Raw genomic sequence first — 13189 nt, forward strand, 5'->3', positions numbered from 1 at the left:
TTAAGTTTCTCAAGTTCCGCATGTGAGTGAAAACATATAATCTGTCTCTGACTATACCCTCCAATTCCATCCATGTTGTTGCAAATGGCAGGATTTCATTCTTTCTCATTGCCAAGTAGTTTTCTCTTGTATGTATAATCCACATCTTTATGCATTCATCAGTTGATGGACATTTGGGCTCTTTCCATAATTTGGCTATTGTTGAAAGCATTGCTGTAAATGGTATAAAGGGTATATGTGCCCCTATGAATCAGCTCTCCTGTATCATTTGGATAAATTCCTAGTAGCGCTATTGCTGGGTCATAGGGTGGTTCTATTTTTAATTTTTTGAGGAACCTCCACACTGTCTTCCAGAGTGACTGCACCAGTTTGCATTCCCACTGACAATGCAAGAGGGTTCCTGTTTCTCCACATTCTCACCAACATCTGTTTCCTGAGTTGTCAGTTTTAGCCACTCTGACTGGTGGGTGGTATCTCAGTGTGGTTTTGATTTGTATTTCCCTGATGATGAGTGATGTTGAGCAGTGTCTGTCGGCCATCCGGATGTCTTCTTTGGAGAAGTGTCTATTCAGGTCTTCTGCAGATTTCTTCACTAGATTATTTCTTTTTGGGTGTTGAGTTTGGTAAGTCTTTTATAGATTTTGGATACTAACTCTTTATCTGTCATTTGCAAATATCTTCTCCCATTGTGTCAGTTGCCTTTTAGTTTTGTTGATTGTTTCCTTTGCAGTGCAGAAGCTTTTTATCTTCATGAGGTCCCAATTGTTCATTTTTGCTCCTATTTCCCTTGCCTTCAGAGATGTGTGGAGCAAGAAATTGCTGTGGCTGAGGTCAAAGAGGTTGTTGCCTGTTTTCTCCTCTACGGTTTTGATGGTTTCCTGTCTCACATTTAGGTATTTCATTCATTTTGAGTTTATTTTTGAGTATGGTGTAAGAAAGTGGTCCAGTTTCATTCTTCTGCATGTTGCTGTACAGTCTCTTCACTACGTTCTCACAGACAATGGCCATTAACAGGGGCAGGTGGGAAATACAACAAAAGTTAGTTTATGCAAAACTCAGAGATGAGGTAGGAGAGAGAGCTGAACTGATCTATGAGATGCAACCCAGGTAGAGAAGGAAAATTCTAATAAAGACAACCAAGAAATTTCCTCCTTTGTAGTCTCAAAAGAAACAGAATAGATTCTATTTTGACTAGAGTTATTCATGGGGGATGATTCTGCCTCAATACAAGGGTTGTTCCAGACTACTGGGGCTTTCCAGATCCAGCTCTATGAATCTGGTGCCTGCCAATCTAAAGAAATCTACTTATTTCTATAGGTATTCCCTGTCTCTCTCCTCTGGGGGGTACAGATTTTGATGTTTAAAAATGTTTATGTATTTTTTGAGAAAGAGGGACCATGCAAGTGGGGGAGGGGCAGAGAGAGAGGGACATAAAGAGTCCCGAGCAGGCTCTGAGCTGTCAGTGAAAAGCCCAACATGGGGCTCAATCTCACAAACCGTGAGATCATGACATGAGCCAAAATCAAGAGTCACACACTTAACTGATTGAGCCACCCAGGTACCCTATAGGTTTGCCTTTTCATAAGTAAGTGAAACATTCACATTGGGATCTAGGTATATCTTTATATTCGAATAATCTTAAAGACATTTGGGAACTTTTTGCTTTGGGTAAATCAACCCTCTGCACATACATGGTTAAAGAAAGGACAAATTCCTTCACTTCCTGATCATGTGGCTCCTAGTGATTTTCCTATTGTACATGTCCCAGCAGGATGCAGCTAGTTTCTGCTGGGCTGCTCAGAACTCCCATCAATGTTATGGGACAGAGTCCCTAGGGGCAGCCTCCAAAACCACAAAGAATGGGCTGATCAGAAGTTCTTAAAAGTCAACAAACAAGGAAGCACAGAGCACAAAGGACATTTCACTTTTTAACCCTCTCGTGTGAACACCAATGCTTCAGATACCACTGTTCCCAGGGCTAGCAAACTTCACAAATATGAACAGTGTGCTGACAGGAAAACAAATCACATCTAAGATGGACCCTAAACTTACAAGGCTTGAATCAGGATCTTGACAGGGCTTCCAGGAGTCAATCTAATATCCATAGATGCTATTAAATAAGTTTCTTACATTTTTGAAAACAATTTTAATGAGATATAATTCACATATCATATGAGCCCCTATTGAAGACTAAGATCTCAGTGGCTTTTAGTATCTTCATAAATCCTTCCTTGTTGACACTATAAATATACTGTTTTTAGGTTTCCATCCTGTCAATGCTGATCTTTTTGGACAAAGCAGCACAAACCGAACCCAGAACTGGATGTGGACAGCTGTGGAGAAACCTGGCCTGTGGTCTTCAGTCTTCAGGAAGAACTGAAGTTCTTCTGAAGTTCCCATCAAGAACCCCATGAAAAAGCTGTTGTTTAACCACAGTATGAATGAACCCAATAGAAAGGAAGAATCCACCTATGTCCCATGTTTACTCACATTTGGGTTTGAGTAACTGGGACACCAGAGCATGAGTAGACAGAAAAACACCCTCTGCACCTTCGTGTCCTGGTTGTTATCAGGGGGCACCGGGGCACCAGGGAGGAAGTGGGGGTGGGAATGGAGTGGGGTGATAATTGGGGCTGGAGGTGGTGTTTCAGTAAGGGTGGGATTGGGGAGGGTGTGTGTATCAGGAGAAGAAGGGGGTGAGGGACAGTACCAAGATCAGATCAAGTTCTTGAGTGGAGTAAGGGGGGTTCAGACAGGTTAGCTGGTCAGCAGGTCAACAAATCACTAGGTGAGCAGGACACGAGTAGCAGCTGGAGCAGAGGAGGATCCATCTATCTTCAAGCCTTCAACTCTCTGAGCATTGCTTTAACAGCCTGTAACATTATACTCTCTCTCTCTCTCGACCAATCAGCTGCCTTCACCCCTGGTAGATCAACACAGACACCCAGCGTGACTTAATTTTTTAAAAAGCCACTTCTCACCTGCCACATCACCATGTGCCATCCCAATGACTGTTGCTCTCTGGAACACTGGCAGACCTTCTGGTTTCTGGTCCCTCTCAACCCAGGTCCCTTTCCCCTCTTCTTGGAGCTCTCTCCTTCCTTTCAGAACTCCAATGAAATACATAAGCAGAGTGAGCATTTTCAACCCTCTCTAAATAACCCAAAGAAGATAGAACATACATAAGATATAGATCTTGATAGCAACCATCTAAATCCTACAGCAATATCCATTTATGTGTCCACATCTACATATAACACTGTTGAGGACACATCAACTTTAAGCACATAGGATGCAGATACAAAAATTCACACTATTTTGGCCATCCGTGAAATTTCAATATATTCCAGAGGAATGAAACACACAGAATATCTTTTGGTAATTTAGTGTGCTAGAAATAGCTGCTAAAAACCTAACTAGAAATTCCCGTATGTTTAGTAATTGAGAAGTACCTTCATAAATATGAATAAAGAAATCCCAAAGAAAAAGAGCTATATTTGACTGAATGGTATGAGCATGATAAAATTATATCAAATATGTCTCCAGACCTGGAATATCCTGAAATATTGGTGTGAGAAGATTGTCTGGTCCCCAAATCATCTCTAACTGACCTAGACCTTTTAATACCCCAAATAGTGGTCGATCTGTCACTTGTCTATATGACCCTCCTACCCATTAGGATGGACTTTACATTACGAATCCCAGAGGAGGAATAATCCAAGGTGACTCTCATGGGATCTCCTGGGATCTGCAGTAATGAGAGCATTTTAAGAGAAATACTTCATCAGCTTATCTCCTGGGAGCCCTGGGACAACACCCATATTGTTGGCAGCCCTAGGTGTGCTGGGCAGGGAGGGCCTAGCAGGTAGCCAGGGTCACCCCAATTATAACTAGAGCAGGGATCAGGGAAAGAAGCAGCAGTGAACAGAGACTGGGGGCCTCAAACAGGTGAGATCCTTCATGGAGGTAAAGTAGTGTCCCCAAAGCCAGTATCAGCTTCCCATCTGGAGAGCCCTTTGTGGCCCCTGGGGACAGGGCCAGGAGCCTAGAGTTTGAGATCCAGCTGTGCTGCTTACCAGCTGTGTGACCCTGGACTGGTTTCTTTCAGTAAGAATGGTGTCCTTCCGTGTCCATGCCTGTGTCTATAACTGTGCTGTGGACAGGAGGAAGCCATGCCTTGAGCACCTGTGCACATTAGCATCACCATCTCCATGTGATGCAGGATCATCGAGCCCAATGGTCATGAATGAATTGAGATATCGCATCGTGCAAAAAGGTGTTTTAATTATACCACAGGGACAGGACCCATTGGCAGAAAGAGTTGTACTTGAAAGGTGAGGAATGATTGTATACTTTTAAGTTTGGGGGTGTGTGGAGGGTAAAGATAATCTAAGTCTCTAAAGCGATTTGTGCATGTTAAAGAAGAGTCATGGGATCCTGGAGTTCTGGCTGTTGTGAAGACAGGGTTGCTTTCAGTCTCTAGCAAAATATCACCATTAAGGCAGACATGAGCGCCTTGAGCAGGGTCACACTCTGCATGTCTCAGGGATTTATCAGTGGGCTGCAAGTTGTGAGAAAATATAATTTTGATTATTATTCTCTTCCCTTTGTTCTCCTCATTCCCCCACCCCAAACAATTTTTTAAGTTTCTTTATTTTGAGAGAAAGACACAGAGAGTGAGCAGGAGATGGGCAGAGAGAGCGGGAAAGAGAGAATCCCAAGCAGCATCCACTCTCATATTGCTGAGCCCAATGCAGGGTTGAACTCACACCATGAGATCATGGCCCAAGCTGAAATCAAGAATCAGAGCCTTAACTGACTGAGCCACCAAGGTGCCCCCCTGTCCTCTGAACAATTCTGACCCTTAAATCTTTAAGACTGTTGAAGGCAGGTGGAAGGCCTCATCTTCTGTAGCATCTTCCTGCTGAATAGAGACCTAGAGATGTCCCTACCTAATGGGTCAACATTGATTAGTCAGGAACGTATAGAGGAATTAGGAAAAGTGGAGGCAGACAAGTCCAATGTGGACATCAAAGAAGTATCTCTGTGGGTGGTAAGGACCATCTGTCAACCTGAAATTATTGTAGTGATGGAGTCTTGGCACTAAGCAGAGAAACTTTGGAAAAGGCAACATATGAGGATTAGTATGGCTATAAGAGTGAGAAGTCCAACAAAGAGACCCATAATAGTTGACCATAGTCCTCCTGTGAACCAGGAACTTATCCAGTCCTTGAAAGAGAGCGAAGAATTTTGTAGACCCTTAATTTGAGCATAAGTGTCAGGTGGTAATCCTGTCTTATTTTTGTGAAAATCTGGAGTACAAACCTACCACTTTGCTTTAATGAAGCATAGGTGCCTCCTTGGGTTGCAGTCAGGATATCAAGGGCCATTCAGTTTTGGAGGGCCACTTTTTAAACTGAGCTGGGTCTTTTAAGATGGCTACTGTATGCCTGGCTAAAGCCTCTATTTGCAATTTTACATCAAAAGAGGTGGCCCCTGGGGCGAATATGGCTAAGGGATAAAACCACCAAGAAGTCCTGTTTGTTTGATGTCTAAATTTAACAATATCCTAATTATGAGGAATCACTGGCAAGTGGGAGAAAACTTAACTCAGGAGGTAAGGGCATCCCCAAGTGTATCATCCAATCCAGGTATAAGGAAGTGGGGCGATCCATTATATCCACAAGCATGGTTGACCCCAAGGACTGGGACACACTCTGGTTTTGTCATCCCAGCCACACAGAATTGGTCAAGGTGATAGCTGAGTTTACCACTGCGGGGAATCCATCCCATTTTCCAGCTGTTCAAATAATCATATGCCCATGGAGTCCTATTATTATGCCCAGATAATAACAAGCAAGAAGATTCTCTATACATGAGCTACTGTGGCAATTTCTCTGAAGTTTACCTCAAGTTGTCTAGCTTAGGCAAACAACAGACATTCAAAGACAATCAGAACTAGAGTTTAACACCTGCAAAGATATGTTACTGAAACATAATTTTCTCTCCAAAATCACCCTATTTCCAGAGGTAGCCAAATCAAAACTAATTCATTTGAAAAACAAGTTTGGTTTTAACAAACTTGGCCAAATTATTTACATAGGCTCAGCAAGAATAGTGACTGGTCATACAGATCTTTGCTAGACAAATTTGCTTTGCTGGAACTTTTTATAAAGAATGTTGATTGAACTTTTAGTAGCTGCTCTAAGCCAAAGTCCAAGCCAAATACTTGCCATCAGACATGCCTGCAGTACCTGTAGATGTGGGTGAATTCCTCTTCTTAAGGTTCCCCAAATATCCTGAGGTTCCTACACCAGCCAGGAAGTGATATTCTTTACTCACCTGGTAAGGCTGCTGGGAAATCTGTAAGCAAGGTATCAGGCCAACAGTTCAAAGGGGCTTTGCTGGCTTAAGTTTCATTTTTTAAAATGTTTATTTTTGAGAGAAGGGGGGGGATGAGTAGGAGAGGGTCAGAGAGAGAGGGAGAGAGAAGATCCTTGAAGGCTCTGTACTGACAGTGCAGAGTCTGATGTGGGGCTCGAACTCACAAACTGTGAGATCATGACCTGAGCTGAAGTTGGATGCTTAACTGACTGAGCCACCCAGGGATCCATTGACTTTTTGTTTCATAAAAGCAACCTTGGTTCCTTAAAGCTGTATGGTCATATCTGACATCTATGTATGTCTCTCTGAAATATGACATTCCAGTCAAAGCTTTGGTAAAATAACCAATATTTACAATGGTCCTGTTACAAGGAGAACAGATTCTTTTTTTTTTTTATTTTTTAAAATGTTTTTATTTATTTTTGAAGGAGAGAGAGAAATAGAGCATGAGCAGGGGAGGGGCAGAGAGAAGAGGAGACACAGAATCAGAAGCAGGCTCCAGACTCTGAGCTGTCAGCACATAGCCCGACACGGGGCTCGAACCCACAAACTGTGAGATCATGACCTGAGCTGAAGTCGGATGCTCAACTGACTGAGCCACCCAGGCACCCCTGAGAACAGATTCTTATTGAACTTATGCAAACAACTGTAACTGCCTTGAAAGAAAGGATATTCACTGATAGCTTTTGAATTTCAAAGGGTTCAGCTAGGGAGGAAAGCTAGATACTTCAATTTGTTCAGAAATGAATATTTTACCATGTTTCTGTAAGTCAGGGAGAGTCATCTTAAGAGAAAGTTTCTTAATCTGGAAAAGCAAATATCAGAGAACAAGCAGTGTTTCAAATAAGAGTCACAAAAACCATAATCATCTTCTTCAGTTCATTTAGTTCCATGTTACTAATTCTTGTTCAGTTTGAATGTAGCTTTTCGTTAGTTCTGGAAATTCTTCCCCATTTCAGCTTTATGATTTTTTTTTAAGTTTATTTGTTTCAGAGAGATAGAGAAAGCACGAGTGGGGAAGGGGCAGAGAGAGGGAAAGGAAGAATCCCAAGCAGACTCCACACTGTCAGTGCAGAGCCCCACACAGTGTTCAATCTCATGAAGCATCAGATCGCGACCTGAGTCAAACCAAGAGTCAGACGCTTAATTGACTGAGTCACCTAGGCACCCCAGTTTTATGATTTTAAAGATATCAAAAACCTGCATTTGTTAAAAAAAAAAGTTCTTTTTATGAATCTGGTTTAAGATGAAACTCATTTTGTAAATGACAAAAGACCATAATCCAATTGATAAGAAAATTCAGTTATTTCTGTGACACAGAACACTTCAATAATCAGAATATCAAATGATATTAAAATGTCAGGAATTTCATATCTATCTATATCCATATCTATATCTATCTTTCTCCTTATATGAACAGTTCTAGCATTTACCTAAGCAATACAACCTAAGGTTTATCATTATTTGTTTGTACTTTCCATGTAACTTAACATACCAAATAAACAAGCCTGGTTGGTCAAAAAGACTTCATTTACAATTCAAATCGTGGTAAAATTTTAAAGTTCATGCCTAAAAAGGATTATGGATCATTATAAAACTTGAAATTTAATTATTTATTTAACCAACGTTACAAAGGTGAATAGATAGGGTAATATACTTGTTAGTAAAACTTAGCTCTTTTAACATTGAGAAGTTTTAACTTTCTTAACAAACCAAAGACCTGATAAAGACAAAACACAGAAACTGATTTTTCTGGGCAAGGAAAAGAAAAGAGAAAAAAACTTTGTTTACATTTTCTTATCAAGTGCAAACTAGCAATCCAAGAAAACTTTGTCTTTTTTTAGAAGAGAGAGAGCAGAATTTCAATCTTCTAACAGTGAACTTTTAAAATCCATTCATTTGGGGGTGCCTGGGTAGCTCACTTGGTTGAGCGTCCCACTCTTGATTTTGGCTCAGGTCATGGAATCAAACCCTAAGTCGGGCTATGCACTGGGCGTGGAGCCTGCTTGAGATTCTCTCTCTCTGCCCCTCCCCCACATGTACACACACACACACACACATACACTCAAATACAAAATAAATAAAATCCATTCATTTCAATCTTATTCTGTCTTGACCACATATAAAATTGCTGTCCAAAGTCTTTCCTTCACAAACCTTCTACAACTTTCTTTAGCATTCAGATTTTCTCCCAAGCCCTTTCTTTCCAAACAACCAATCTCATTTTAGGAGAAAATTACTTTCTTCTACCTCAACAGAATGTATTCTTATTCCTCACGTCTTTCTTACACATCTCTTCCTTTTTTACATGCAGTTACTTTCCTTATTTCCGTCAGTCCTAATTACATTTAGCAGAAAAATTTTAACTCTTAGAAACCTACGTCTCCAGTGAAAACTAAGTAGTAATCAATTGTGAACTGTCTGTTATACCAGAATTTTTCTAGATCTAAAATTTATAATTATATCTTATAATTAAAAAAAAACATATTTTTCCATAGTACAATCTTTTAATAAATCATAACGCATATTTACCAACAGACCCAAATACCCTCAGCTACTCTGCAGTAAGAAGCCAAAAGCACAAATCTATGTTCAGTAATCAATGCTACAGCACTCAGTCCTATTTGGAAAAGGCATAGATGGCCAATAAATTCAATTCTATTCATCATTCAAGCAAAACTTTCAAATTAAAGACTTTGAAAGCTATTTTAACAATTATCCAAGAAAACTCTGAGACAGACAAAATTAAGAATCATTTTAAGTCATCTTTTTGCTAACAAACTGCAACAGAAATAACACAAGCTTATTTGACTTTCTGCACACCTTGGTAGAATAAAAGTTTTATATGTAATGCTGACAACTCCAAAGACATGTCCATCTTCATTAAACCAACAAATGTAGCTTAAATACCATATATATTCCACCTGGGGCCACTAGAAAGTCAATCAGTTTGTTCCCCATGGTCAATTTTTACCTGGGGCCACAGCTGCAAATCTGAAGTAAGTGGTGTAAGTCCAAGGCGGTATTCTTTGCTCCTTGACGACGAGGATAGAAGAAGCCAGTGCTGCCAGAGGCACCGAGGATGGTATGTGAGCCTAATATGGAGGCCGTACCCCAGGTGGTAGAGAAACAGAAGGAGGGATCCTGGGGAGGCTCGCCTGTCTCCCGCACTTGACCTGGCCCTGTGAAACACCCCCGCTCTAAGTGTACCCTGTCCCTACCCTGTACTCCTGTCCTCATGGCCATTCTACCCTTTCTGGAATCCAGGTCTGGCCAAAACCCTCCATAAGCCACTGGCATGGGACAGATGCCCAGCACAGGGTTGGAACCAGGAAAATGCCTTCTTCCATGACAACTTAGATGGAACAGGTCATGCCAGGGTCTGTGCATTCCATCTGCCTGTGCTGGCCTTCAATGGAGTGCCAGAGTTATGTGGAATGTGGTGTGTGTGTGTGAATCTACAGTATGCACCTGTGAGCCTGTGTTCTGTTTCTGTGAGTATATTGACTATGGACATGAGGTTCCTCTTTTTGGTTGTTTTCATGTTTTACTCATGTTTATCTGTGTGCATGTGTATCTGTGTCTGTGAATGAGCATATATCCACTGTGCAAATCTCTGTGTCCGTGACTGTATTATCTGTATCTCTCGGGTATGTGTGTCCCTGTGGGAGTATCTGTGTGTATCTCTTTCATGTCTGTGTGTGTATTGGTCCTATGTGTGAATTTGAGGCCCCTTTGAGTGTTCTTGAACATACCTGTGGGTATGTGTGTGTGTTTTCTGTGTGTATGTCTAGTATGTGTAGAGTTTGCTTTATGGGGCTGATTCATGTAGCCCTGAGTGTGTGTGTGTGTGTGTGTGTGTGTGTGTGTGTGTATGTGTGTGTATTCCCCTCAGGATGTCATTGGCTATGTCTGGTGTGTGTATGTGTGTGTGTGTGTGTGTGTGTGTGTGTGTTCCCCTCAGGGTGTCTAACTCTGCTGTGTGGGTCTGTGTGTGAGCCTGTCTATGAGCCCCATACCTGAGTCCCCAGATGAGGCTGTGGGTGGTTCCATGCCTGTGTGTCTCTGTGTTTGAGGTGTCTGTTTCTTCCTCTGCATAGGTGTGTCTGTGCAGCTCAGAAATAAGCAGCTGCAGAGGGGGCCCTTCAAGGGTGACTCCTGGGGTGTATGAGCAAGAGACAATATGTGCTTTCCCCACCTTCAGGCTCAGCTCCCTCTGCCCATTTTTCTCTCATCCTCCGATGTTCCCCTCACCCCCCACCCTTGTGGTGCCATCTTAGTCCCCAAGGATGGACTGAGTGAAGGGTCAGCTCAGGATCACAGGCCAGCAGCTGGGAGAGCTGCAGATGGCAGGAGGAGGTGATAAAGTGTGGTGGGGTGGGGACTCTGGGCCCCTGGTGAGGCTGAGAATACTATTCCTGGACCCTGGGAAGGGTGAGTGAATGGAGGCCCCAAGGGAGGGCTGGGGAAACAGAGCTCCTGGGACCCACGGAAGGAAGGCAGGATTGGGCACCCCGGGAAAGAGCTGGAGGAGTCCTGCAGGACTCATGAGTCCCCAAAGGGCAGATCCCTCACTCACCTGTGCTGGCACAGGCTGGGGCCGGGAAGCAGCAGCAGCATTCAGAGGCAGCAGAGGCAGCAGATCCATGGGATGGTGGATGGAGCAGTGAGCCATGGTCTTACAAGCAAGTGGAGTCACCACGCTGGGCTGCCCTCGGCCCCTTCTCCCTTCCCCAGACACCTCACTAGCTCTGGCCCTGGCATCACCTCCAGCAGGGCATGGGCAAACCAGGCAGAGACGGACACCTGAGGCCATAGGAGTGTCCCCCTGACCTCTGTGTCCTAGTTGTTGAACGGGCATAAGGAGTCACCCAGGGCCCTTGGAACCAGGAGGGAGAATCTAGCCCTGGAAACTTCTCTTATGGGACTTGGGGAGAATTATGCAGGGACAGCATTTAATTCCAGTTCATTCACAGAATAAAAGCACAACACGAGGTCACCTTAGCTGCTGCTGTCAGTGTTTTCTTGCCCAGGCCACATTTGAGCACTTACGCAGGGATTTGGAGGACTTAGATGCAAAAGAACTTAAAATTCAAAACTCTCAATAAATTTGGTATAAAAGGAATTTACTTCAACATAATTAAAGGCCATATATGATAAGCCCACAGTGAATATCACATTCAGTAGTCAAAGTTGAAAGTTTTTGCTATAATATCCACAGCAAGACAAGGGTATCCACTCTCTCAACTTCTATTCAACATAGTATTGGAAGTCCTACCACAGCAATCAGGTAAGAAAGAAATAAAAAGTTTCCAAATCAGGAAGGAAGTTGTAAAATCACCCATTTGCAAAGAACATGATCTTATTATATAGAGAAAACCCAAAACCTCCACCAAAAAAGAAAGAAAGAAAGAAGCAAACAAACGAACATAGTACATGTTGTCACATTTACCAAGTCACTGTATTTTAAGGGCAAATCCTGGCAATATGCCATTCCATCCATTCCAAGGCTCTACAGTAACTGTACTTAATCTGCTGTATGTACTGCAAAGTCAGTTGCTAGGGCTTATACTCAGGCTAGGGATCAGCCTGATTGCCAGGGGTGTGTCAGTGCCTCATGGCCTTGAAGGAGAGGGAGACCAGCAGCTTTAGTAACTTAACCTGATTGTGCATCCCATGCATGTTGGCAGGGGGAAGCAGCACTGTCAGGCATGAGGCGATAGATTGGGGCAGAATGCCATACCAGGACCCCCATGTCTCTCCTCTTTCGATGGGGTGTGCTCCATTCCAGGTATAGTGCATTTCCACAGGTATACTTTCAGCAGAACAACAGAATCACAATGGAGATTGAGTATATCCTCTCACCCAGGGATATAGAGTAACTCACCTAACCTATAGGACATCCCAGTGCAAATTCCAGTAGACAACACCTTTTGGTGTTCTCAGCAGCACAGCATATGAATCCACAGTGAGAGTTGGGGCCATAACTGTCTCCCTAGACTTCTATACCTTTATAGTATTGGGTGCCTCAGCAGGGGTCCCCAGTCTGGCATATGGGGCCACAGACCCTACTGTTTGATCGTTCAAATGCATTAAAGCCTGTGACAGCACATTAGTCACTGGGCCAAGGTGGTTTTCCCTGTTAATAATTCAATCTGCTGCTTTAATATTCCATTTTTCCTTTCTACCAACCAGTGCTTTATGAGCCAGGACATGGAAAACAGTGAGGATCACCTCAGGCTCTTGCAGGTGAGCCAAATGTCCTGATACCATAGGGCTTAGTTATGATAATCTGCCCTTTGGCTTCCCAGTGTTTAAATTCTAGGCTTACCTCTTTAGCCCACCTGTCAGTGCAAAGGGTTAATGGCTATAGCTCATGAGTGCTCACCAATGAAACCTTTCTGAGTTCAGCCCAGTGACTGCTTAGCTTGTTCCTGTTTCCACCCAGATGGTGTCAGTATTGGGTTGAATAGCAACTTGAGTTCCTCTGTGTGGGTTTCCCCAAGTAGACCTGTCTGTATATTAGGCATCAGAGGGAATTTCTTCCATTTCCTCTATAGGCCACAGAGTCCACAACACGAATAAGAGTGGGGGCATTTGAAGAATCTACATATTCTATAGGACCCAGTAGCACCTACATTTCTGGAGACAGTGGGCTGTACACGGAAAATTATAAAACTTATATGAAAAATTAAAGAAAACAGAAACAAATGAAAAGATATCCTATGTTCATGGATCACAAGAATTAATACCATTGAAATGTCCATATTACCTAAAACCATCTATAGGTCAATGCAATCTCTAT

The 13189-nt window shown here is 42.7% G+C and overlaps 2 long non-coding RNA genes across 5 annotated transcripts in view; one reads left to right on the forward strand and one right to left on the reverse strand.

Moving 5' to 3' along the window:
* The window catches only part of LOC123598845, a 42743-nt gene extending 40275 nt beyond the window's left edge, over positions 1–2468 (forward strand). For both annotated transcript variants that reach the window (XR_006712827.1, XR_006712824.1), the window contains one exon: positions 2262–2468. This is a non-coding gene — a long non-coding RNA (uncharacterized LOC123598845). The remainder of the gene's footprint in view (positions 1–2261) is intronic.
* Positions 1–13189, reverse strand: part of LOC123598844 — a 233583-nt gene that overhangs the window by 20244 nt on the left and 200150 nt on the right. The window lies entirely within an intron of this gene.

This window comes from Leopardus geoffroyi, chromosome C1, assembly GCF_018350155.1.
Source record: "Leopardus geoffroyi isolate Oge1 chromosome C1, O.geoffroyi_Oge1_pat1.0, whole genome shotgun sequence".
In the NCBI taxonomy this organism is placed as follows: domain Eukaryota; kingdom Metazoa; phylum Chordata; class Mammalia; order Carnivora; family Felidae; genus Leopardus; species Leopardus geoffroyi.